The sequence below is a fragment of the Aedes aegypti genome, chromosome 2, assembly GCF_002204515.2.
Source record: "Aedes aegypti strain LVP_AGWG chromosome 2, AaegL5.0 Primary Assembly, whole genome shotgun sequence".
Taxonomy (NCBI): domain Eukaryota; kingdom Metazoa; phylum Arthropoda; class Insecta; order Diptera; family Culicidae; genus Aedes; species Aedes aegypti.
In genome coordinates this window covers 418,461,517-418,489,447 of record NC_035108.1, presented here as the reverse complement: position 1 = coordinate 418,489,447, position 27,931 = coordinate 418,461,517, and the positions used below count along the sequence as shown (strand labels likewise).

Sequence of the window (27,931 nt, the reverse complement as noted above, 5' to 3'; positions counted from 1 at the left end):
GACACGTTCCAGTTCACTCAAAGTAAATATAATTGAATATACAGTATTTTGTAATTTTAACTCAGCATTTAGTTCTGCTCTATCGGCATATCTGTACAAAATTGTTGCTGCTTTATCGACTTGTTAGAAAAGTTTGATTTGATACGGTATCTCATATGTGAAGGCCGGTTATCTTATCGCCTACACCATTCTTCGCAAGTTAGAAGAAAGTCGATTTGTGAACTGTGAACTTTATACTTCAAAGATGTAAACGTTTTAGAATATGTGTAATTATTTAAGTTACAATTGACATGAGTAGCTGCAGCAATGAAGTTTGTGAATTTGATTTGGTGATAGATTTGATATTGATAGTGTTCCTCAAGCAATTCATTTAGGTATTCCTTACTCCAGGGATTCCTCCAGGAATTCCTTCAGGGATTCCTCTAGGAATTTCTTCGGGGATTCCTCCATGGATTCCTCCAGGGATTCCTCTAGGGATTCCTCCAGGGATTCCTTTAAAAAATCCTTCAGGAATTTCTCCAGGATTTTTTTCAGGGATTCCTCCAGGAAAATTCATCCAGGAATTTCTCCAGGAACTCCTTCAGGGATTCCTCCAGGAATTCCTTTAGGGATTCCTCCCGGAATTTCTTTAGGGACTCCTCCCGGAATTTCTTTAGGGACTCCTCCAGGAATTCTTTCAGGAATTCTCCTGAAAATTATTTTAAGGATGCCTCTAGGAATTCTTTCAGGGATTCCTCCAGCAATTCCTTGAATGGTTCCCCCAGGAATTCCTTCAGGGATTCCTTCAAGAATTCCTCAAGAAATTCCCCAAGGGATTCTTCCAGAAATTTTTCCTGGTATTACTCCAGGATTTTTTTTTGGGATTCATCTAGGAATTCTTTAAGGGATTTTTCAGGAATTTCTTCAGCGATTCCTCCAGGAATTCCTTCAGGAATTTATCTAGGAATTCCTTCGGGGTTTTCCCCAGTAATTCCTTCTGAGATTTCTGCAGAAATTCCTTCAGGAATTCCTCTAGACATCCCTACGGGTATTCCTCTAGGAATTCCTACGGGTATCCCTCCAGACATTTTCCTGAAAATTCTCCCAAGGATGCCTCTAGGAATTCTTTTAGGGATTTCTCCAGGAATTCCTTGAACGGTTTCTCCAGGAATTCCTTCAGGGATTTCTCCAGGAGTTCTTTTAGGGATTCTCCTCAAAATTCTTCCAAGAATGCCTCTAGGATTTCTTTCAGGAATTCCTCTGATATTTCTTGAATGGTTCCCTCAGGAATTTATTCAGGGATTCCTCCAGGAATCCCTTCGGGTATTCCTCCAGGAACTCCAACAGGTATTCCTCTAGGAATTCCAACAGGTACAATGTATACGAAAACGTAAAAAAAATGTCGCACTTGTTGTGACGAACCATCCACAGCTTGTTAGAAAATAACATGAAAATAACGTTGCCACCATGAAAATGTAAAATAAGCACGGGACGAGTTCACCAGTTAGAAATCCATCCTCATCTGCATGCGAATATTTTTTCGCACAACGTGAACCAGACACGTTCCAGTTCACTCAAAGTAAATATAATTGAATATACAGTATTTTGTAATTTTAACTCAGCATTTAGTTCTGCTCTATCGGCATATCTGTACAAAATTGTTGCTGCTTTATCGACTTGTTAGAAAAGTTTGATTTGATACGGTATCTCATATGTGAAGGCCGGTTATCTTATCGCCTCCACCATTCTTCGCAAGTTAGAAGAAAGTCGATTTGTGAACTGTGAACTTTATACTTCAAAGATGTAAACGTTTTAGAATATGTGTAATTATTTAAGTTACAATTGACATGAGTAGCTGCAGCAATGAAGTTTGTGAATTTGATTTGGTGATAGATTTGATATTGATAGTGTTCCTCAAGCAATTCATTTAGGTATTCCTTACTCCAGGGATTCCTCCAGGAATTCCTTCAGGGATTCCTCTAGGAATTTCTTCGGGGATTTCTCCATGGATTCCTCCAGGGATTCCTCTAGGGATTCCTCCAGGGATTCCTTTAAAAAATCCTTCAGGAATTCCTCCAGGATTTTTTTCAGGGATTCCTCCAGGAAAATTCATCCAGGAATTTCTCCAGGAACTCCTTCAGGGATTCCTCCAGGAATTCCTTTATGGATTCCTCCCGGAATTTCTTTAGGGACTCCTCCCGGAATTTCTTTAGGGACTCCTCCAGGAATTCTTTCAGAAATTCTCCTGAAAATTATTTTAAGGATGCCTCTAGGAATTCTTTCAGGGATTCCTCCAGCAATTCCTTGAATGGTTCCCCCAGGAATTCCTTCAGGGATTCCTTCAAGAATTCCTCAATAAATTCCCCAAGGGATTCTTCCAGAAATTTTTCCTGGTATTACTCCAGGATTTTTTTTTGGATTCATCTAGGAATTCTTTAAGGGATTTTTTCAGGAATTTCTTCAGCGATTCCTCCAGGAATTCCTTCAGGGATTTATCTAGGAATTCCTTCGGGGTTTTCCCCAGTAATTCCTTCTGAGATTTCTGCAGAAATTCCTTCAGGAATTCCTCTAGACATCCCTACGGGTATTCCTCTAGGAATTCCTACGGGTATCCCTCCAGACATTTTCCTGAAAATTCTCCCAAGGATGCCTCTAGGAATTCTTTTAGGGATTTCTCCAGGAATTCCTTGAACGGTTTCTCCAGGAATTCCTTCAGGGATTTCTCCAGGAGTTCTTTTAGGGATTCTCCTCAAAATTCTTCCAAGAATGCCTCTAGGATTTCTTTCAGGAATTCCTCTGATATTTCTTGAATGGTTCCCTCAGGAATTTATTCAGGGATTCCTCCAGGAATCCCTTCGGGTATTCCTCCAGGAACTCCAACAGGTATTCCTCTAGGAATTCCAACAGGTACATAGATTCATTCACGTATTCTTCCAGGAATTCCTCCAGAAATTGCTCAAGGATTCCACCAAGAATTCCTTCACGGATTCTACCGAAAATTATTCCAGTGATTCCACTGGCAATTATTTTTCACTCTATTTTCTTCTGCTCTTCGGAGCTAGAGGCCCAGCATGGGCAGAGTCTACTGCTCATCTGTGCACTTAGAGCACTTCTACAGTTATCATCTGAGAGCTCTCTTGTAAAAGTTGCTATTTTTATATTCAAATATCATGCAGCAGGCCTGTCATGAAAATGTCCATAACAAGAAGATCCTGGACTGACCGGTAAAAAATTGATAGGCTAGGTGGCCTTCTCTGCTCCTCGATGATCTCGTGAGTATATTTTTTGTCTCTATAATGGAAAGAGCTCCTGCGGGGGCAAGTAATGAACACTTCTTCGGCGTATAATGTGATTATCGAATTATATCGTGGTTCCAACAAGGTTACCAACCATAGATGAGTTCCAGATCCTAACCCTGATCATGGAACTTTTCCCACAAACCCAATACCCCTAACAATTTTTCAGATGCAGAGGTATACTTAGTCTTTGGTAGCAATGGCTGTCTTGCCTTCCCCGATGACCGTAAGGACGTGGCCAGCGCCGTTATTGACTTTCAAATTTTGAGCCCTCGATTTTTGTACATTAGAAATGGCTAATCCCAAACCCTATTCATGTAATCTCTGTGAAACATTGACTGTTATGGTTAATCCCGGAGTAGCAACTACGAATTGTACGGCCATCTATGCTCGTGCTTACTTTCCGAATGATAAATCATTAAAATTTGTGTTATAGACATTATTTGTGAAGAAATTTCACAAAAAATCTCGAGAGAAAAAAAAAGACTAGCCTAGGTTTTCCTTCCTCGACAAGAACGTCCTATTCCTGAAACAATTCGTGATATATATATTTTTGAGTTTATTAGAGAATGTTTCTTCAGGATCTCTAATATAATTTTTTAAAATTTGTTCAAAGTTCTCAAAGATCTCCGGAAAAGTATCCGTAAAAAGAATCTTAGAGCGAATTAAGTGTGTAAATGAACAGGCAAATATTTTTTTATCGTGTGAAAAAATAGTTATAGAAAGATTTTTGTTTGTAATTGTGCAAGTGATAATGAAATTCTAAGCTGAGTAGCAAACTTAGTCGCATCAGGGACGTAACGACAGAAAGAATCAAAATAAGGAGAAGAAAAGAGCCTGGAATAAAAACCTCAAAGAAACAGAGCTTATTTCGATACTATCGACGTTTTTTCTGTATTGGTAACATTTCCGAAGAATGTGGAAGTTGTACTCATATGAGAGCTAGCCGTAAGATAAGATCAACAGAGAGGAACCAAAGCCGTAGCAGTAGATATCTTAAGAAGCAAACGAAAAAAATAAGGTGAGAAACCAAAGTAAAAAGCTCAACGAACCATCAGCGTCGCTATGTATGTGTGTATCGATCATCCCGCGGCTCTGTCCGAGAACGAGTCAAGCCGGTTTTGGTTTGACTTGGTTCCTCAGACGAAGACGACGGCATACGTTCAGGGTCTACTGTTAGGCTGTTCGGTTCCTATCGTGAAAAAAAGCGGTCGGATCGTCTTAGAAGGGAAAAATGACTCTTTTTGTTTGCGTTAGGTACCAGCCTACCGGCCGACCTCTCGGAAATGTGAGATGGATTTGATTTTTTTTTTTTTTACTTTCAGGGTGATTGTGGGCTTCGAGCGGGAATCTTTCCATCATCATATTACGGCGTTGGGTGCTGTCCATAGCCATAGCAACTGATCACGTAGGACAAGATGATGGAGATGATGATCAGTTGGCGTTGGAATGTAACTGATGGAGATCAGAATTGGGCTTGGGAGTATGGAGTAGAATTGACAAACAGTCTGAATTCTGGAAGGCTATGGCCCCGAAAGTTTTAAGTTAGATGCCTATTGTGATATTGTTCTTGGGACAGACAATTATTTATTATTATGTTAGTTTTTGTTTATTATGAAAAAATAAAACAAAACCGATTTAAGATGACGCAAATTCTTCTGGAATTATGTACATGACTCTTGTTATTAACAAAAAAAAAAAAACGTTTCAGTAGTTACGTTATGTAATGTTGTACAACTATATTGAGAAAACCTCGTTTACGTTACACAGCATCAGCGCAGCTGTTCTGACTTCGGTGAATCGTGCGACAATCGAAAGCTTAACCGTCCGATTGATTTTCCATATGAGAATTCACTAAAAAAAAATATAATAATTGAAAAATCAGACATACTACTACGAAAATTAAGGTTTAACTTTCAAGGAATTTTGGCATGGGAAACTTTTTATCAGATTAATGGCTAGAACAATGTAACAAAATCGGCCATAGTGTTATTCCAGCAATAAATTCTTTCTTTGATTTTGATTCAATCTTTTAAATATTCGCATGAATAAATTTATTGCTTTAACCAGTGTTGTGAAAAACTCAATTTCTCACAACTCACGCTTGAGATTTTTCATGCGTGAGTTGTTAAGCATGCAACTCAGCAGTCAAAAAATCATGGATGAGTTGTCTCACCTTTTTGACTCATTGTCTCGTATTTCCACAGTTTACTCACACACGGCAATAATTTCTTGTTAATCTGGTAAAATTATAGTAATCCTTTCTACCGTAAACAACAACATTCGGATTTCACGAGTTTTTGCCGGGTTTTGCGACTGAATCATTTCTTACGGTTTGAGTTGATTGAGTTGATTTTGCATCAAAATCTCAAGCGTGAGATTTGCGAAGCAGATCTCTAATGAGTTTGCTCTCACGGGAGAGCGTATTGATTGAGATTTTGAGTGTGAGTCTATCAACACTGGCTTTAACTATATTATTTCAAGAAAACTTATTATTTTATAAATTATTTGATTAATTTCCAACAGATTTGTAGCAAATTATTTTCAAATAACTTTTTGATATTATTCATAGAATATTATTATTATCATCAGCGTCGAAACATCGGGTTAAATAATAAAACTCGTTTTTAACAAAAAAAGACTGCGTTGCCGATATTTCATCAATCATTATTATCAAATTCCTCAAGGAATATTGAAGGGTGGCTTCAGAACTTTTGCAAGTCTCATGAAAATTAATCAAATAGTATTGTTCATACTTTCAAAGCGAATTCTTCCTGGTGGACATCCATTCCTTCTATGTCTACTTTTAATTAGCAAGTTGATTCCGGAATACGTTCCCGGATTTGCCAAAAAAATGTTACTTCTGTCAAATCTAAGGCTGGGATATTTCACTGAAAGTTCTACTAGAAATTATTCTGTGAATTTTTTTCAATATTTCACAAACATTTTATTACAAATTCTTTTGCATCGCTTATCAATGGTCCTTAAGAAATGTTTCCAAAATACATCATAACTTGCGTCAATTTCTCTTTTGCTTTTTTTTTCTAGAAATTTTGCTTCAAATCTCCGGTTGATTCATGAATTGGAAAGAAAATTGTATTTGAAACATCTCTTGCTTTCGAATTTTTAAAAGAAATTGGTTGAAATACCCCTGGAAAATTTTAGCCCACAAAGTTAGCACAGCGGAAAAGGAATTTGTAGAGAAACATGTAGTAAAATAACTGGGAAGGGGGAAAGGATATTTTAGGATATTCTTAAAGAAATTTTTATTGATCTTTCCTAAACGCTCTAAGGAAGCGTTTGATTAATTATTGTCTGATTCAAAATTCCTATATTTTTGGCCGGAATTTCTAGAGGCTTTCTGACAGAATCCTAGAAAACCAGAAGTCAAAGAAGGATAGATTTCAAGGATAATTTCTAAAGATGATTCTGATGGAATCTTAAAAAAGGTAAATTGTAGGAGTTTTGGAAAATTTCAGAATTCTTAAACGTATGGTTCTTGATTTCTGAAAGTTCATCAACAAATTTTCAAAGTAATGTACAATACATCTTTGGTAATGTTCTCAAAAAATACCAGCAATATTGCAGCGTTTAACTTCTACTGTACTACAAATTAATCGATAATAGACTATTAAAGTTAGTTTGTTTGATATTTGTAACGGTAGGAAAAAATGATTTTTACTACATCAATATGTTCACAATATAGTATCATGACACTTCGGAGTTCATACAAAATATTATCTAAGATTTTGATTTTATTTTACTTTCAGTAAAACTGCGTTTTAAGACCTATAATATTTTATTATAAAAGACGAATATGAATTTTACGACAGCAATGTAGTAAATTTTTTCGAATTAAATGTCAGCTGCAATTATTAAAAAATTACCTACAAAGTACATTCAATCCTTTTTTGTATGTGTTTCTCTAGAAATCTGATATGGAGTAATTCGTAAAGGAATTTGTAAAGCAATTCCTTAAAGTATTGAGATATTCAAAGAGTAGTTTTTGAACCAAAGTATGGAGAGTGGATAAATGGAATGATTTCTAGAACCTGAAATAATACTTGATAGAATTTCTAGAGATATTTTTGAGAAGTTCAAGAATAAATTGCAAAATCTTAGTAAATCGATGAAAAATTTCTTCAAAAAAATTCTTTTGGGAATTTTTGGAGGATTTTCTTTTGGGAATTTTGATAGTGCGGTTTGAAGAAAAAAAAATCTCTGGAAAATAATTAGATGAATCTCTGGTATTTTGTTCACGAGAATCTTAGGGAAACAATAATTTAATTCTCTCAGACATCCCTGAACAAATTACTCTAGAAATCTTTGAGTATTTTCGTGTTTTTGAAAGAAAAGTTCAACGGTTTCCGCTAGGGACTTTATAATAATGTTAGATTTTTTAAACATTTCTTAGTTAAGCAAAGCAAAGAAAATAAAACAAAAATTCCGAGGAAGTTTTGAAGAAATGGGGGATGTTGCTCCTTGATATTAGAGAAATATAAAAAATGCATATAGATCTGCGTTGATGATATATTGGCTTTTCAGTCCAGACAAAATTAAAAAAAAACTGCTATTTTATTTTGTCCAACGTTTCAGTCCGTTTGGGACCTTCTTCAGAGACTCAATTTTAACTGTTCTTCCTTCCAGATAGATAGGCGGAGAACTTCTTTGAGAAATCATGAGAATAACAATTTCCCAATTGAATTCTTTCTAATTGATCATAACATTTTTGTGGAATATTACGAGGAACATTTAGAGTAACACCCAGAACATTTGTTTGCTGGAAGTCTGGATAATTTTTGTTGTAATTATTTTCAAACAGCATTGTAGGGCTTCAAAATAAAACTGTTCTTATGAATTCGTGAAATGAATCCTTGCTTGGTGATCTTGAAGACATTTTTGGTGTTTTTTCTGATTAAAATCCTAAACAAATTATTAATGAGCAACTGAAGGACACTTTAAATTAACAGTTTATATATAATAAGTACGTAGAGGACCTTCTAAAAGAAATGATTAAAATAATTTCTAATACATTTTCTGGCTGAATTCTTCAAAAGATTGTTTAAGTAATTCGATACAGATTCTTTCAGAATTTTTCTGGTGAGATCAAAAAGTCTGGGTATGATTTTCTGTGGAAAGCCCAAGATGAACTTCGTGAAAACTGGTAAAAGAGTTCTCGATGAAAGCACTGAAAATTATGAAAATAATTCATAACGCAATTTCCTTAGGAATTCTAAGAGAAATCTCTTCAAAGAACATGAAGAATCGTGGAAGAATCACAAAGGACATTCTTTGTGATTTTTTCTCTAGAATTCTTGAAGGATTACAAAAAGAATGAATTTGTACATTTAAACTACAAATGAAACTGATGTGCCGCCAAATGCGACAAAATCACAAATTATTAAAATCAATGCACATCTGTTAAAAATACGAAATTTGTGAAAATCGTGATTATTGCGACCGACATTACATCTGTAAATTGGAGATGAACCAGCCGTGGGCTAAAAATCTCCCTAATAGAGATAATAATAATAATACATCTGTAAAAACAGGTATATGATAGGCCACCCCTAGGCCCCTTCCAGACAAAAATCCTAGCTACGCCAGTATAAAAAAAATAACGTATTAAATTAAATTGTTCCATGCGCGGCACCTCAACTGCTCCGTCCGGAACCGCAACATGGAAACTCCTTGCAACCCGAGTGGACAAACCGATCGGGTTGGAAGTTTGTTTAGGGTCATAAGGGTCATAGGGTGATAGTAGTGCTGCACCGCGATCCAACCCACAACGACCACAACGTGGAGCGAGCTTTTCCACCAGATCGTTCCTTCTGATTCAATATGGCCGTGTGGTGCCACACACCTACACATGAACAGCGCGCTGGAAGAGAACAAGTGCCGAGAGGGTTTTTCTCTCGTGACGATGGCTTTTCGTGAGTGAGAGACAACGAAAGCTCGCTCGATGAACTTGTTGTACAATTTGCAAGGCTAGGCGGGCGTTTCAGTCTGAGAGAATTGATCGTGCATGAACGACGCACCTGTGTCGGTCCGTGTCCGATGTTGAAGTCTTGTGCGCAAGTCCCGGAAAGTGTCTACTGAATCGTGGTGAAGTGATCCTTCCGACGAATACCCACAAAATGTGAACCAGAGAAGCAGCGAAACCCCGCTAGTTTTGCGATCCTTGAAGCGATTGATGGTTGAATAGTTTTCTCAAGCGAAAAGAGATGTGATGTTAGCGAAGATTTCGGAAGCGATGCGATTTCGCTTGAAGTGCCTTTGAAGAGCTTGGTTGAGTACTCCTACCGAAAGGGGGATGGAACAAGTGGTTGTGAACAGACCCACAGTTGGTGGGAAAGTCAAGATGGAGGCTGTGGTTTAAGTAGTTTTTCTTTGCGAAAAAAGAGTTTATCAGAGATTATGTCGATTTGCCAAGTGGCTGGCAAAGGCAGCGCATGAATCGAGATTAAGGAAGTCCGCATGGTTAGGAGGCGGTGGAGAGCCTTGCACTAAAGTTCGGTGCGGTGCAAACCTCAAGGGTGTAAAACGAAAAGTGCAGAATGTTTTATAGTGTTCTCCGAAAGTGACCAAAAATAAACAACGAAACAGCTCAACCGCAATAAAAGTTTTATCGAATTTTGTGGTCATCGCTCCGCAGCAGTGTAGGCTAAATATGAAAACGAGCGCTCCGTCGGAGTGTGTGCTTAATCGAGTTGGAAAGGATTAAAGGTTAAATGATTGTGCAAAACACACTCATAAAAAACGCGCCATGATTCACTGGGAAAATAGCACGGTGCAGTGATAAATTTAAAACAAAAAATGCATAAAACAAAAAGTGTCTCCTGAAGTGAAGAAAAAGCAGCTAGGAAAAAAAGGTTGATACCAGGGGGAATTGCCTGGCATCGAAAAACGGGTCATAAAATAAAGGATCAGTCGGCTGGAAAGTGAGATTAAATCATTCCCAATTTGGATTACAATTATTGGATTAAGTGCCAAAACGGGCGAAATCAGTGGAAGGTGTCGAATTAGTAGTGCAACAGCAAGGGGAGCAATTTACCGCCAGTAATTGAACTCGGCGCTCGACGCTCGGAGTTGCTTGTTACGCTGTCGGCCTTATGTGGACTAACACTACCCATGGCGAATGCAGATAAATAGCGCGGCGCAGTGACAATAAACAACGAGACGAACAGCCTTGCCTTTCGAAAGGCTGGGTGATACGAAACGACGTAAACGACGAGCGAGATCCAGTCTTGCAGTCTGGTTAGACTATTAACGAGCAGATAACAGGTACTGAGGCAATGATTTAATCTTTAAACTGATTACACTTGAGAGGTGATGGAAAATGGGGAGGTGTGTGATGGAGATGAATTGCACCACATCTCGATTTTCAACAACACAAATCTGGAGAATCAGATATTCTTGGTTTAATGTAGTTTGTTCATTTGAGGCTCAATCGGGTTTAACGCTTTACGGAGCCAAAATTCTGTGTAATTAGTTTAGCTGTTAGTTTATCTTATCATGGCGTATACCACTTTCATGTAGGTTATCGACTGCCGAAATTGTAAATCACCATGTAGATGGGATCGCCCAACGTATCTCTAAATGAACCATAGGGATGTCTATCTTGGGCCGCAAAGGTATCCAAAAGTAGCGCTCTGGAGACGTTCATTTCCGGACATTTCCACAACGCTTGACAATGCTCGCAAAGAAACTATCATAATTAGGGAAAGTGTCGTTTTGATTCATATTATGAACACTTATGGCCAACAGTGATTTCAAATGCAATTTGCAGGCATAAACTAGTTGATATTTGTAAAAATGTCTTTACAAATCCAACTGTAAGCTCTTGTGCCGGTTGTCAATTAAAATGTTATGATTTACGTAAAAGTACGGAAAACATTTTGATTCAAATGCCGCACACTATGCTCATTCTGTCTCATATTCCGAACACATTGATTAAGATACCGAACAGCACGAATCAATCGTATTCAGATAAATAATTTGGCAAATATGTTTATTTTAGCTAGTTTTAGTTACTTCGTACTAGACAATCATCGCCACTCTCAAAATATTGAAAAGGTTAAAAGACGATAGGGATTGCAATTGACTATCAAATCGAGGCATATTGATGAAACATTTCAGCGAAACATTTCAACCAAATCGTCATGCAAAAACCGAGTGTTTGGAATATGAATCTGTTCGGAATTTGAGACAAAACGATTGTCGCTGCCTCAGTTGGCCATTTCGTTAATCGCTTTGGTAATCGCGAAAAAAAAAACTTTGAAGGACATAATAAAACAAATCTCACCTCTCTTAGCCCCCATCTTTACGAAAGAGTCCTCCTTCTCATTGCCATAAATAAGGCAACGTGTATGGACCCATACAAAGGTAATCTTGGATGATCTTTCGACCTAAACACACATATGTTGAAAATACCTGAAGGTCGTAGACACAAAAGTCAATTTGGACAAATTGAGTTGTAAGATTGTGAAAAATAATAGAATCGTTCTGGTGGGCTTCGATCCCACGACTCCCAATACGCTAGACTGGGCGCGTTAACCAACTACGCCACAGAACGGGTAACGATTCTGCAGCGCAATCGGCCAACCTGAAACCAAAGTCCGTCACGACCCCATTTTCTCCTTCACAACCCTACACCTCCTTCGGCTCTCTGAGATGCCCAATTCGACTCTCCTAAGCGTGCCTACGAACAACAGTGAGAGATTTTATTTTTAGCGTCGCACTGTTGCCTTGTTTGTGCCACACTACTCATAAGCCAACATTGGCTCAATGAGATGGTTAGTATGGGTCCGGCTTTCGACGTGGTCGTATCTCGTCATATCGACCCCTTTTGCGATAGAGAGATCGCCGCTCAAATTTACTCAACTAGGGTTGTCATGTCTATTACGGCTTAACCAGCCGACGGTGTTTTGAAAATACCTGAAGGTCGTAGACACAAAAGTCAATTTGGACAAATTGAGTTGTAAGATTGTGAAAAATAATAGAATCGTTCTGGTGGGCTTCGATCCCACGACTCCCAATACGCTAGACTGGGCGCGTTAACCAACTACGCCACAGAACGGGTAACGATTCTGCAGCGCAATCGGCCAACCTGAAACCAAAGTCCGTCACGACCCCATTTTCTCCTTCACAACCCTACACCTCCTTCGGCTCTCTGAGATGCCCAATTCGACTCTCCTAAGCGTGCCTACGAACAACAGTGAGAGATTTTATTTTTAGCGTCGCACTGTTGCCTTGTTTGTGCCACACTACTCATAAGCCAACATTGGCTCAATGAGATGGTTAGTATGGGTCCGGCTTTCGACGTGGTCGTATCTCGTCATATCGACCCCTTTTGCGATAGAGAGATCGCCGCTCAAATTTACTCAACTAGGGTTGTCATGTCTATTACGGCTTAACCAGCCGACGGTGTTTTGAAAATACCTGAAGGTCGTAGACACAAAAGTCAATTTGGACAAATTGAGTTGTAAGATTGTGAAAAATAATAGAATCGTTCTGGTGGGCTTCGATCCCACGACTCCCAATACGCTAGACTGGGCGCGTTAACCAACTACGCCACAGAACGGGTAACGATTCTGCAGCGCAATCGGCCAACCTGAAACCAAAGTCCGTCACGACCCCATTTTCTCCTTCACAACCCTACACCTCCTTCGGCTCTCTGAGATGCCCAATTCGACTCTCCTAAGCGTGCCTACGAACAACAGTGAGAGATTTTATTTTTAGCGTCGCACTGTTGCCTTGTTTGTGCCACACTACTCATAAGCCAACATTGGCTCAATGAGATGGTTAGTATGGGTCCGGCTTTCGACGTGGTCGTATCTCGTCATATCGACCCCTTTTGCGATAGAGAGATCGCCGCTCAAATTTACTCAACTAGGGTTGTCATGTCTATTACGGCTTAACCAGCCGACGGTGTTTTGAAAATACCTGAAGGTCGTAGACACAAAAGTCAATTTGGACAAATTGAGTTGTAAGATTGTGAAAAATAATAGAATCGTTCTGGTGGGCTTCGATCCCACGACTCCCAATACGCTAGACTGGGCGCGTTAACCAACTACGCCACAGAACGGGTAACGATTCTGCAGCGCAATCGGCCAACCTGAAACCAAAGTCCGTCACGACCCCATTTTCTCCTTCACAACCCTACACCTCCTTCGGCTCTCTGAGATGCCCAATTCGACTCTCCTAAGCGTGCCTACGAACAACAGTGAGAGATTTTATTTTTAGCGTCGCACTGTTGCCTTGTTTGTGCCACACTACTCATAAGCCAACATTGGCTCAATGAGATGGTTAGTATGGGTCCGGCTTTCGACGTGGTCGTATCTCGTCATATCGACCCCTTTTGCGATAGAGAGATCGCCGCTCAAATTTACTCAACTAGGGTTGTCATGTCTATTACGGCTTAACCAGCCGACGGTGTTTTGAAAATACCTGAAGGTCGTAGACACAAAAGTCAATTTGGACAAATTGAGTTGTAAGATTGTGAAAAATAATAGAATCGTTCTGGTGGGCTTCGATCCCACGACTCCCAATACGCTAGACTGGGCGCGTTAACCAACTACGCCACAGAACGGGTAACGATTCTGCAGCGCAATCGGCCAACCTGAAACCAAAGTCCGTCACGACCCCATTTTCTCCTTCACAACCCTACACCTCCTTCGGCTCTCTGAGATGCCCAATTCGACTCTCCTAAGCGTGCCTACGAACAACAGTGAGAGATTTTATTTTTAGCGTCGCACTGTTGCCTTGTTTGTGCCACACTACTCATAAGCCAACATTGGCTCAAACAAGGCAACAGTGCGACGCTAAAAATAAAATCTCTCACTGTTGTTCGTAGGCACGCTTAGGAGAGTCGAATTGGGCATCTCAGAGAGCCGAAGGAGGTGTAGGGTTGTGAAGGAGAAAATGGGGTCGTGACGGACTTTGGTTTCAGGTTGGCCGATTGCGCTGCAGAATCGTTACCCGTTCTGTGGCGTAGTTGGTTAACGCGCCCAGTCTAGCGTATTGGGAGTCGTGGGATCGAAGCCCACCAGAACGATTCTATTATTTTTCACAATCTTACAACTCAATTTGTCCAAATTGACTTTTGTGTCTACGACCTTCAGGTATTTTCAAAACACCGTCGGCTGGTTAAGCCGTAATAGACATGACAACCCTAGTTGAGTAAATTTGAGCGGCGATCTCTCTATCGCAAAAGGGGTCGATATGACGAGATACGACCACGTCGAAAGCCGGACCCATACTAACCATCTCATTGAGCCAATGTTGGCTTATGAGTAGTGTGGCACAAACAAGGCAACAGTGCGACGCTAAAAATAAAATCTCTCACTGTTGTTCGTAGGCACGCTTAGGAGAGTCGAATTGGGCATCTCAGAGAGCCGAAGGAGGTGTAGGGTTGTGAAGGAGAAAATGGGGTCGTGACGGACTTTGGTTTCAGGTTGGCCGATTGCGCTGCAGAATCGTTACCCGTTCTGTGGCGTAGTTGGTTAACGCGCCCAGTCTAGCGTATTGGGAGTCGTGGGATCGAAGCCCACCAGAACGATTCTATTATTTTTCACAATCTTACAACTCAATTTGTCCAAATTGACTTTTGTGTCTACGACCTTCAGGTATTTTCAAAACACCGTCGGCTGGTTAAGCCGTAATAGACATGACAACCCTAGTTGAGTAAATTTGAGCGGCGATCTCTCTATCGCAAAAGGGGTCGATATGACGAGATACGACCACGTCGAAAGCCGGACCCATACTAACCATCTCATTGAGCCAATGTTGGCTTATGAGTAGTGTGGCACAAACAAGGCAACAGTGCGACGCTAAAAATAAAATCTCTCACTGTTGTTCGTAGGCACGCTTAGGAGAGTCGAATTGGGCATCTCAGAGAGCCGAAGGAGGTGTAGGGTTGTGAAGGAGAAAATGGGGTCGTGACGGACTTTGGTTTCAGGTTGGCCGATTGCGCTGCAGAATCGTTACCCGTTCTGTGGCGTAGTTGGTTAACGCGCCCAGTCTAGCGTATTGGGAGTCGTGGGATCGAAGCCCACCAGAACGATTCTATTATTTTTCACAATCTTACAACTCAATTTGTCCAAATTGACTTTTGTGTCTACGACCTTCAGGTATTTTCAAAACACCGTCGGCTGGTTAAGCCGTAATAGACATGACAACCCTAGTTGAGTAAATTTGAGCGGCGATCTCTCTATCGCAAAAGGGGTCGATATGACGAGATACGACCACGTCGAAAGCCGGACCCATACTAACCATCTCATTGAGCCAATGTTGGCTTATGAGTAGTGTGGCACAAACAAGGCAACAGTGCGACGCTAAAAATAAAATCTCTCACTGTTGTTCGTAGGCACGCTTAGGAGAGTCGAATTGGGCATCTCAGAGAGCCGAAGGAGGTGTAGGGTTGTGAAGGAGAAAATGGGGTCGTGACGGACTTTGGTTTCAGGTTGGCCGATTGCGCTGCAGAATCGTTACCCGTTCTGTGGCGTAGTTGGTTAACGCGCCCAGTCTAGCGTATTGGGAGTCGTGGGATCGAAGCCCACCAGAACGATTCTATTATTTTTCACAATCTTACAACTCAATTTGTCCAAATTGACTTTTGTGTCTACGACCTTCAGGTATTTTCAAAACACCGTCGGCTGGTTAAGCCGTAATAGACATGACAACCCTAGTTGAGTAAATTTGAGCGGCGATCTCTCTATCGCAAAAGGGGTCGATATGACGAGATACGACCACGTCGAAAGCCGGACCCATACTAACCATCTCATTGAGCCAATGTTGGCTTATGAGTAGTGTGGCACAAACAAGGCAACAGTGCGACGCTAAAAATAAAATCTCTCACTGTTGTTCGTAGGCACGCTTAGGAGAGTCGAATTGGGCATCTCAGAGAGCCGAAGGAGGTGTAGGGTTGTGAAGGAGAAAATGGGGTCGTGACGGACTTTGGTTTCAGGTTGGCCGATTGCGCTGCAGAATCGTTACCCGTTCTGTGGCGTAGTTGGTTAACGCGCCCAGTCTAGCGTATTGGGAGTCGTGGGATCGAAGCCCACCAGAACGATTCTATTATTTTTCACAATCTTACAACTCAATTTGTCCAAATTGACTTTTGTGTCTACGACCTTCAGGTATTTTCAAAACACCGTCGGCTGGTTAAGCCGTAATAGACATGACAACCCTAGTTGAGTAAATTTGAGCGGCGATCTCTCTATCGCAAAAGGGGTCGATATGACGAGATACGACCACGTCGAAAGCCGGACCCATACTAACCATCTCATTGAGCCAATGTTGGCTTATGAGTAGTGTGGCACAAACAAGGCAACAGTGCGACGCTAAAAATAAAATCTCTCACTGTTGTTCGTAGGCACGCTTAGGAGAGTCGAATTGGGCATCTCAGAGAGCCGAAGGAGGTGTAGGGTTGTGAAGGAGAAAATGGGGTCGTGACGGACTTTGGTTTCAGGTTGGCCGATTGCGCTGCAGAATCGTTACCCGTTCTGTGGCGTAGTTGGTTAACGCGCCCAGTCTAGCGTATTGGGAGTCGTGGGATCGAAGCCCACCAGAACGATTCTATTATTTTTCACAATCTTACAACTCAATTTGTCCAAATTGACTTTTGTGTCTACGACCTTCAGGTATTTTCAAAACACCGTCGGCTGGTTAAGCCGTAATAGACATGACAACCCTAGTTGAGTAAATTTGAGCGGCGATCTCTCTATCGCAAAAGGGGTCGATATGACGAGATACGACCACGTCGAAAGCCGGACCCATACTAACCATCTCATTGAGCCAATGTTGGCTTATGAGTAGTGTGGCACAAACAAGGCAACAGTGCGACGCTAAAAATAAAATCTCTCACTGTTGTTCGTAGGCACGCTTAGGAGAGTCGAATTGGGCATCTCAGAGAGCCGAAGGAGGTGTAGGGTTGTGAAGGAGAAAATGGGGTCGTGACGGACTTTGGTTTCAGGTTGGCCGATTGCGCTGCAGAATCGTTACCCGTTCTGTGGCGTAGTTGGTTAACGCGCCCAGTCTAGCGTATTGGGAGTCGTGGGATCGAAGCCCACCAGAACGATTCTATTATTTTTCACAATCTTACAACTCAATTTGTCCAAATTGACTTTTGTGTCTACGACCTTCAGGTATTTTCAAAACACCGTCGGCTGGTTAAGCCGTAATAGACATGACAACCCTAGTTGAGACACATATGTTCCCTTACTTATGTAAGAAAGTAAGATGCATGCTTTACATTTTCAGCCTTTTATTTCTAATTGCCTGGAACATATAGAAAGCGTTACAGTTGACAATAATCTTCAGTTTATATCAGTATTACTGAATAATAAAATTAATCAATGATTACATTTCCTATTTTTATATACTTTACTGCCAGAAATTAGCAATAAGGATCGATTTAAAATGTACAGCATACTCTTATATTCTTCTCTACACTAAAGATTATGTTCAGATGGTTCATAAATATATTAAAGAATGAAACTTAAGCTATTTGCATGTATACAAACAATACTTTAACATCTTTTAATGTGTTTTTTCTTCAAGTGCAATGTTTCTGTGCGAAATTATATCATCCTGAAATATATTTAAATATATAATAAAATTTTACGAAGTGGCATGTTACCATTTCTTAACAAATTGGCTTTCAATGCAAAAAGAAAGCAAAAATTTTATGAGCATTTAATGTATCGATTACAATGACCCCACAGCTATGGATCAATAAGTGTCAAATCAAATCTTTTGTATTCACAATAAAACTACATAGAAAACATAACATTTTAATATAAAAGTATGACTCGTATCGTTGCAAGTTGGACTTTGTTTAGTAAACATTTTGTGTGTAATATTTACTCAGAATTGAATAAAAAATAAAAATTCATTTAGTTTTTGAAAACACTATTACACAGCGTTACAAAAATGACATGTTTGCGTGTCTCAAGAACCAAATTATGTGTCTCTAGTAGATTTGGGGCTGCTGAATCTGATGCCGTTCTCAGAAATGTTCCAGCACGTCACAATTTTTAGCTACAGGTCGCCAAAGTTGTACAAAACACTGCTTTTATTGATGTTTACATGAAATTTAAAGTACAATTTATCATACTTTTTTGTAATCTAATCCACCAAACATGCAAAATAGAACTTGAACTTTCATTTCAGACATAGTTTGATTGAAATTGCTCGATTAAATTTTGATTAAACCAATTTTTTCAACATGCTTGCAGTCTCCATACAAAATTCTTCGTTTCTTCTATATGGCAAAATACAACAATTCTCTAAACCATCAAAAAATAACTTTTCCGTATCGAAAATAATACAAACTTTGATGATAAGTATTGTTATACACATAAAGTTTGAATTCAGTGGCATATTAAGCCAATATATTACCTTACAAGCTGAGAAACTTGCATGCAAGTTGGCTGAAATAGTCATTTTTTGCATTTTCAACAGTCAATATCTCAAAAACTGGACGTGCTATGATATTTCTGAAAACGGCAATGGATTCAGCAACCCTTAATTAAGTGAATAGCGGTATTTTGGTGCTGGAGACAAAAACGTGTTCCGCAGTGTTATGGATCAAATTGTGACATATTATGGATCAGTATGCAAAATCAGGAGATTTTCAATTCAATGTATTTGTAGTGCAATTATTTGGAAAAAGTTAACTGCAAAATAAGTTAATTACAAAGAATAGTAGAGATGGAGCTGGAAATTATGGTAAAATGTCCTTCTATGGACAGTAGGGAAAGGAATCAGGAATGGACCAATTAACAATACCTGGAGATACTTTCAAGAAAATTTACACTTTTTAGTAACCCCGATTTCACCTTTCTACCATGAGAATTGTCCTTATTTTCAATTTATATATTGAAGCAATCAGTTGAAATGTAGATATTTTAAGTACGCATACAATCATTTCCTTATTGCTTATGCACAACATTCATCTACTTTGGTTAGTCTAGAGTTTGTTTAAAATACAGCGTAACAAAAATCACATTTTTGCTTGCCTCAAGGATCACATTACGTGTCTCTTGTAGATTTGGGCTTGCGGAATCTGATGCCATTCTAAGAAATGTTCTATCACGACACAATTTTTAGCTACAGGTCGCCAAAGTTGTATAAAACACTGATTTTGTTAATGTGTACATACTATTTTAAGTATATTTATAACTAACTTTATAACTTTTTTGTGATCTTATCCACCAAGCATGCAAGATAGGACTTAAACTTTCATTTTAGATAGAATTTGGTTGAAATAGCACGATTAAATTCAGATTAAACCTTTCTTCTCATACAAAGTATCTTCGTTTCTGTTATATGAAAAAAATCAATACTTTTTTAAACCATCAAAAGCTAACTTTTCCGCATCGAAAGTATTATAAACTTTGTTGACAAGTATTGTTATACACATAATGTTCGAGTTCTGTGACAAATTTAGCAAATAAATTGCCTTACAAGCTGGCAAACTTGCATGCAAGTTGGCTAAAACAGCCATTTTTTGCATTTTCAACATCCAATATCTCAAAAACTAGACGTGCTGTATTATTTAAAAAAACGGCAATGGATTTAGCGCCCCTTAATTGAGTGAATGCCGGTAAGCACCAATCTTGAGACAAAAACGTGTCCCGCAGTCAAATCAATTGTGTTTTGGAGTTACTGTTTTTGTGGAAGAAAGAGTTTAATTGTACAAAAAAAAATGTCAAAAATTGAGTCTGGGCTTCTACTGTTTTACATGTTTTTGAGTTTTTGGATTTTTCCCAATGTTCTGTAAGGATTTTTTACAGAATATTTTGAAACTCATCCTCCATTCTTTTTAAGAAATCCTCCACTATGTTGTCTGCAATTGAAAATTTACCCTCAATAAACTCCATAGATTTGATTAAAATACTTCAAGTAATTCGTTTTGTTCCTTTTCTTCTGAATCTTCAAATAATTTTGGCTCATGAATCTACTAAAAATTCTATCACGAGTTTGTTTTCCGGAGTCCATGTATTTGATAAACTACGAGTTTTCTTCCGATTGAAATCAAAAATTAAAAATATTTTCTTATACTAAGCTAATATTTGTCCGTTAAAAAATAGAAGTGAAAATAGAACTTATAGAACGTATTTTTATTTCTGGTAGTTTTTATGACTAATACTTTATGACGTTTTGAAGTCTCTTTTTGGTCATTAATTACCGTTTTGATTCATATTACGGACACTTAAGGCCTCAGTGAAGTATAACCCAGCTTGGACCATACAAAATAAATCATTCTTTATGATTTTTTAGCGTTATCGAGCGTCGGAAGCCCTTAACTTTCGGATGAAAGGTAAAGTATACACGTCCGCAATTTGAATAATTTAAAATAAATCAAAACGTGTGGCCTTTTCATGATTCTTATTCCGGACGCTCCCTCATTTTTGCCTCATTTTCCGGACGCTTTGATTCGAATTACGGACAGCTCATGATAATCATTAATGCAACAGTCAAATCATCAATTGATATCGTTCAACCGCCTAAGAGACGTCTAAGGTAGTTGGGCATTATAAATTTGCAATGATATTTATGGAAAAAAAACCTAATAATACGAGCCTCGAAAATGAGAACTTTTGGACGGCGAAAATTGAAACATTTCGGGTGAAATGTTTCCCATACAAACGAGAGTGTCCGGAATTTGAAGCTGTCCGTAATATGAATCAAAACGGTATATTGGCAACTAAATTCATATATACAAATCTCGATTACTTTTTCAAATCGACGTAAGTAACTTTCATACGGTTTTGAGAAAATTAATTAACAAGAATCACAACCTGTCTTCTAAAACTGTTTTAAAATGAACCACCTTTTTAACATTTTTTTGCCGTGTACATCACTTAAATTTAGCATACAATCAGCTCGCGTTCAAAAACTAGGTAGTTTTTATTGTTTCCCACAAAAATAATTATAACAAAATGATAAGCCGTTTCATTCAGTTACTTTCGACGTTTTTCTACCAGTGTAAAATCGGCTTAAGTAGTATTTTGTTTTGATTCGTGGTTAAGTCACTTTGTCTCCCATACAACAGAGCGGCGAAAGTAGCGGTTAGGTTACGAAAGTGGAGAATCTTACTTTCGTCGTTTTGTAAATCCGGAAATTAAACGTTTCAAAAGTGAAAAATCGAGTTGGTTTAGAGCGGAACGTGTAGAATTTCGTCTGCGAAACACGTAGGAATGATAAAGTAAGTTTTTTAACTTTTCCGACTTGAGTCTGTTTGAATAAGTCTTCGAGAAATATTTTTTGAAGAATTTTAAAGAATCAAGTATCTTTTTATATTCTATTGAGGATACTGATAAAAATTTCGTAAGAAACTTGTCCAACACCATTGACAATCCTGTCCATGGTTTTCACAAAATGCATGTCAATGATTTTGTGAGTAAAAAATTCAATGTCTTGTGAAATTTTTAATAATATTGTTCAGGATTTTACTTGTTCTATCGAAATTTTGAAAAAGTGTTGGGAGTTTGACGTGTAAGCCGAACAAGACATGGAATTGCAAAAAGAAACGTGTTAATGGTTATTACTCAGATTCAGTTTAAAATATATATACAAATATAGGACTCTTTGTGGCAGCAGGAAATTTTCGACAATGCCGTCTGAAAACTCTTGGAGCACTCTTTGAAGGACGAGAAGGAATAAATGGATAAATTTAAAAAAGGATCATCAATTTCTGAAGCTCAATTTCTTGCGGTTTGGTTTAATGTAAGAATCTCCACAACACTCATAAGACGCGACGTGATACGAGACACAACACTTACTGGTTTTACAATGGTGAAAAGGAGTTTAAATTATCTCTTTAGTCCACCGCTGTAGGGCTCGATGTTGCCCATTTAGGGAACGATGTCCGACCTCGGGTCGTTGAATTTCTGACGACATTTTTAAAAGATTTCATGAAATTATCCGCGTTCCAGTTTCAGGTGCCTTTGTACCTACAATAGCCAAACTTACAGGAAAGTATCCATTCCAGGATTTTATTATTTAGTCTTTGCGTCTCTGACCTCTTTTTACAACTAAACTTTCGTGAACTTCTGCTCTAATTTCCATAATTTTCAGCCGATTTCAATGGAATTTTGACACAACACCACAACATTGTTCAAGTTTCATGAATTGTGCTAATAACCTCAGTCGGAAGGTCATTTGGGGCATTTCCATAATTATTTTGCACGGATCAAATAAAACTCCAGTGTTTGTAACTGAATCATAAATCATTAGTATATTCCAACTCTTCCAACTCATTTGGAACCATTCTGTCCTGTTTCGGATTCCCTGAATCTGGTTCCTGGGGCATCAGTTGGGGACCAAAATTTGATCAACACAAACCATATCATGAGATACATTGATCTTCTAAATTTCACATCAGGAGTCTAATACCATGCATTTTGAGTATTTGTATGAAACAAAGGGCCATCTACAATTACTTCCTGAATATCCTTAAGCTGATTCCGGAACCCTGGTAAAGGACATCAATCCGATGATTGTAAACCAGATTGCATGACTCCGAATTCAAACGATATATCGCTATCCATTTAGAATAAAGTAGTGAATGCATTCTAAAGATACAAAATTTTTCATTGTTTATCATTGAACGCAATTATTATAGCAAAAAAAGCTATTCATACTTACTTTTTCCATCACTGATCCAGCCCTTTAACAGCAACCCGGCGCGATGAAACATCTAAACAATCCAACCATCCACCACATCATTCAACGCGCAGAATTGATCAATCCACCGATCATCAGTCGCCAGATTACCGTTTTGCAACGGCGACAAGCGTATTAATTTATTCATGAAGGACTCAGTCAAGCAGCAGCAGCAGCAGAAAAAAAACACCATAAAACAATACGCGCGAATGGGCCCCTCAAGAGCGAGAGGTGCGAGATCGTGCTGCGCTCGGCTCCTCGGGAGATGCGAATTTATAATGAATCGAATCAATTCATCCCCCCACCCTGTTCATTGTGGACCAACCAATCCTAGCGATGCGTCGGGGGAGGAGAAGGCGGAGGGGCCGCGGAGCGATCGTAAATACGTGCAAGCACACTGCATGTGTCTATAATGCGGGACGACGTTTACGACGAGGATTGGACCAAGTTGGATGGGTTGTTTGGCGAAAAGTTTTATTGGCAATTTTGCTGCTGATCGGCTATTTTTACTGCCTCTGCTGCGAGCTGGCGCACAGTGGGCCAAAAATGGGCAAAAGTAAAAAAAAATAATGGAATTATTCTTAAAAGGCACTTTTTTGCAGTTTTTGATTTTTTTTTAATGTTTCCATACCAAATCTCAACCAAATCTGGCTCAACTTGTTCATTCAAAAGAATAGGCCTTTTTCTATGTTTTGGACGTGTTTTAAATCGCATTTTATATATTTATCATTTGAACAATTTTTTTTGTCAATTATATTTGAACGACTTGAGTGAGATTTGTTCTTTTGGCCAACATTTGCATGGAGTGCACCCACTGTGTGGCGTGTGGTACGAATTATTATGGCTGACGTCGGAGAGTGCATGCATGGAGTGGGCCGGAGCGGAGGAACGAAATCAAAACAGAAACAGCAGCTACAAGTGGCTTATTCAATGAATTGGATTAATTTAGGCAGCGATTTCCTGAATCACCTGTTAGACACACAATGGTAGCAGCGTGCGAGAGGATTGGTTTAGCCCATTTTTTTTTTTGTTTCTTGAAAGAGTGGGCGAAATCAAATGTGGACGCTTGACACGGGCTGTGGGCGTTAACCGTGCGTTTCGGCAAAAAGCTAACTTGATGATTGGTATTGGATTAGCTTTAATTGACTGGTTGCTACTAAATTATTGTTTTGAGATTGGTATACTGTTTCAACAATGAATCACGATGAAATTTTCAGCAGTTCGTATCAGCTGAGCTTTTGGAAATTCCCCACGTGGCTTCGGCCTATCGTAACCTTAATTTAGTGTTTCTCATACTTTCTTCACTTTTGCCTTCTCGATGCCGAAAGATTGTTTTTAAATTGTCGCCCTTATATTTAACGAGGCTGTCCATTAGAACGATAAAAATTTAAAAATGTCTGAAGATCCAATCTCCCATATCTTCCCTGCTATCCTTACCATAAAAATACTGTTATGTGAAATTTTCAGCTTTCTAGGTAGTGATTTGAAAGTGGTTCAAAGACAACATAGGTGTATATGGAAATTACTATGGAAAAATAACGACCCTTGTATGCTAGACGAGTGCTTTCCCAACTAAGCTACCGAGCAACCCATTGACTCAGAAGGTTACAAGTTTCGAATAGGATAACGGCTGTTTACTTCGTTCTCAAATGCTAACAGTTGGTGCCAAAAGTGCAGACATCAACTTTTCGAACATTAGGTTTCTCTCACTGGCCGCCGAGCAGCGACACTAATGGATGTATTCCTCTCACTGATCGTGCTACGCTCGGTTCTCAATTTTCTCAAACTTCCAACACAAGAGCATTAAAGAATGGTAATCGAGAACTGTGACAACGTATGGGAAATAATTGAAAACGTGAAAAACTTGCAATTAGGAAACTGTATTGAAAACGTAGTGACTAGTAATCAAGCGTATTGTGAATATATAACTTTTAGAAATTAGTTCAGCTTCCGTGGTGCATCCTTTGCTTCAGGATTTCGTTTTTACCGCCACTGAAAGAGAGCCATCTGTTGCCTTTTGAATTCTGAATATCGCCCTACTGCGTATTTTAAAGAATCGTTCAATAACAATTCAGTTCCATATTTATACTGAACAACGGTCACCGGTGAGAGATAGCCCAAAAAGCTGTCAAAAACGATCAAAACGGTCAACTATCAGAATGGTCAAAAGCGATCAAAAATGGTTCGAACAGATCAAAATATATAAATATCGACCAAAAACTGGCAAAGGTAGTCAGAAACGATCAAACAGGTCGACAACGATCATCGGTGAGAAAAAGCAAAAAAAAAAACGATCAAAGTCAACAGTTAAAAACGATCAACACCGATCTAAAACGCTAGAAACAGACAAAATGGTTTAAAACGATCCAAATCAGCTTAAAGCAATCAAAATGGTCGAAAGCGACCAAAAACGTTAAAAAAAAGCTGAAAATACATAAAAAAAAACGAACAAAAACTGTCAACAATGATCAATAAAGATTAAACACGGACGACAACGGTCACCGGTGATAAGAAGCCAAATAACGGTCAAAAACGTCAAAAAACGGTCAACACCGATTTAAAACGATAGAAATGGACAAAAATGGCCAAAACCAGCTAAAAGCAATCAAAATGGTTAAACGTGATCAAAAACGGTTAAAAAAAGATCATATTATGTACTTGAAAAAAAAATTAATAAAAACGGCTGAAGGTGGTCATAAACGATCATACACGGTCGACAACGGTCACCGGTGAGAAGAAGACAAAACAAAAAATATCAAATTCAACAGTTAAAAGCTATCAAAACGGTCAACACCGATTAAGAAAAAGACAAAAATAATCAAAAACGATAAAAATCTGCTAAAAAAAATTAAAATGCTCAAAAGCAATCAAAAACGGTCAATAACTGTAAGAAATAAACATATATAAAAACACGAACAAAAACTGCTAAAGGTTGTCATAAACCAGCAAACACGGTTGATAACGGTCACCGTTGAGAAAAAGCTAAAAACGGTGAAAGTCAGTCAAAAACGATCAAAAACGGTCCACACCGAACTAAAATGCTAGAAACAGACAAAATGGTCAAAAACGATCGCAATAAGCTAAAAGTAATCATAATGGTCGAAACGGTAAAAAAGGTCAAAATATATATAAAAAAAAACTAACAAAAACTGTTAAAGGTAATAAACGATAAATAACGGTCGACAACGGTCACCGGTGAGAAGAAGACAAACGGTCAAAACCGATAGTAAAAAACGATCAAAAACGGTCAACACCAAGTGAAACCAAGAAACAGACAAAAATGATCAAAAACAATCAAAATCAGATAAAAGCAATCAAAATGAAGGTGAGCAAAAACGGTCAATAACTGGTAAAAACAAGTCAAGATATATCAAAAGCTGCCAGCGGTCGACAACGGTCAAAACGATAGGAAACGATCACAAAAGGTCAAAAACTATCAATACTGGTCAAAAACGATCGGAGGCAGTCAAAAATAAACAAAATTTGTCAAAAACTATCACAGGCAGACAAAAACATTCAAATCGGTCAAAAACAGTCAAATCTGTCGAAAATAATCAAAAATTATCAAAAGCAAGAGAAAAATGGCTTAAAACCATCAAACATAAAAAACGTGTTGAAAAGGAATTATTTATCAGCAAATTTTCTAGATTAATTTACTCCATGGACCTATGCACGGGTTCATTATTTGACGTTTTAGCGGTGCCGTGTTATTTATGTGACCATAGCAACCAGTGAATTCGACACCGCTTAAACGTTAAATATGTGAACCCGTGCATTGATCCATAGTCCATTTTTCAAGTGCTGAAGAATACTTATGAACAATTCAATTCAAATTCAATTCAAATTGATGCCTTTCAAAAGCATTGTTTCTTTCCATGTGAAAAAAGAAGAATTTTGTAAGGAGACTGCAAGCATTTTGGATAAATCCATTTTATTGTATCCTTGAAAATTTAAAATACATCATGAAAGTTTAGGTTTAATTTTGCAAGCTTGGTGGATTAGATAACCATTATGTTTGATATATTACAGTTTGAATTTCATTTAAACATTTGTTGAATCAGTATTTTATATTTGGCGGCCTGAAGCTCCAAATTGTAACCTGGTGCAACATTTCTGAGAGTGGCATTCGATTCAGAAACCTCAAATTTACCAGAGACACCAAATTTGAACTTTAGGACACGCGAAAATGTTATGTTACGCTATGTTATTGACATAATTTTCAAAAACTTTGAAATTGAAGTACTTCTTCATATTTCTAGAGCCAACATGTAGACAATCATCAGATTTTGGCTATCATGTTTCATGAATGAGCAAACCTGGACGTCAACCAGAGAAACAAATCTAAAAAAGTTACAGTATTTGACAAATAATTTGCAACTTATTCGAATTTTCATTCGAAGTGGTCAATTTTGCAAGCTTAGAACTCAGTTATTTGTGATTCGATGTGAATGAATTTTTGGAGCACGTCAGAAATAACTTCAATTTCAACATTTATTCTTCAAATCACTAGTTCGAAAGCAATAACAGCATAATTAAAGTAATTTTTGCCAATTTTTAATAATTTACGTATTTTAAAAATAATTTTGAAGGAATATCTTCAGACATGTTATAGAATTAAACATGATGAACAAGTTTGCTAAAACCAGTTTTAGTGTGGGGTTTTCCTGTTTTCATAAAATATTTCACTTCAGTCAAAAAATTATTCTTTTTGAACCAATCACTAAAAAATATATGTTAAAATTCAACGTGCTTTTAATTTAATTGAATTCAAATCAGTCTATGAATTTAATTTAATTCAAATCAGCCTACTAGAATTGTTAATTTTGTATGGAAAATCTAAAAATACGAAGATTGTGTCCAATACTGTATAATTCTTCAGATGTTTTAAAGTATAATTTTCCATTAGGTTGCATTTATCCTTCAAAAGATTTTAGTAGTTGTTGTAATATTTGACTATTTCAGCCAACTTGCATGAAAGTTTA

At 38.2% G+C, this 27,931-nt stretch overlaps 1 protein-coding gene across 1 annotated transcript in view; it reads left to right on the top strand.

The window, feature by feature from the left end:
* Positions 1–9,223: 9,223 nt before the first annotated feature.
* LOC5571319 (protein bowel) overlaps positions 9,224–27,931 on the top strand; it is a 140,623-nt gene continuing 121,915 nt past the window's right edge. The window contains exon 1 of the mRNA XM_021847432.1: positions 9,224–10,559. The gene's annotated coding sequence lies outside the window, so the exon portion shown is untranslated. The remainder of the gene's footprint in view (positions 10,560–27,931) is intronic.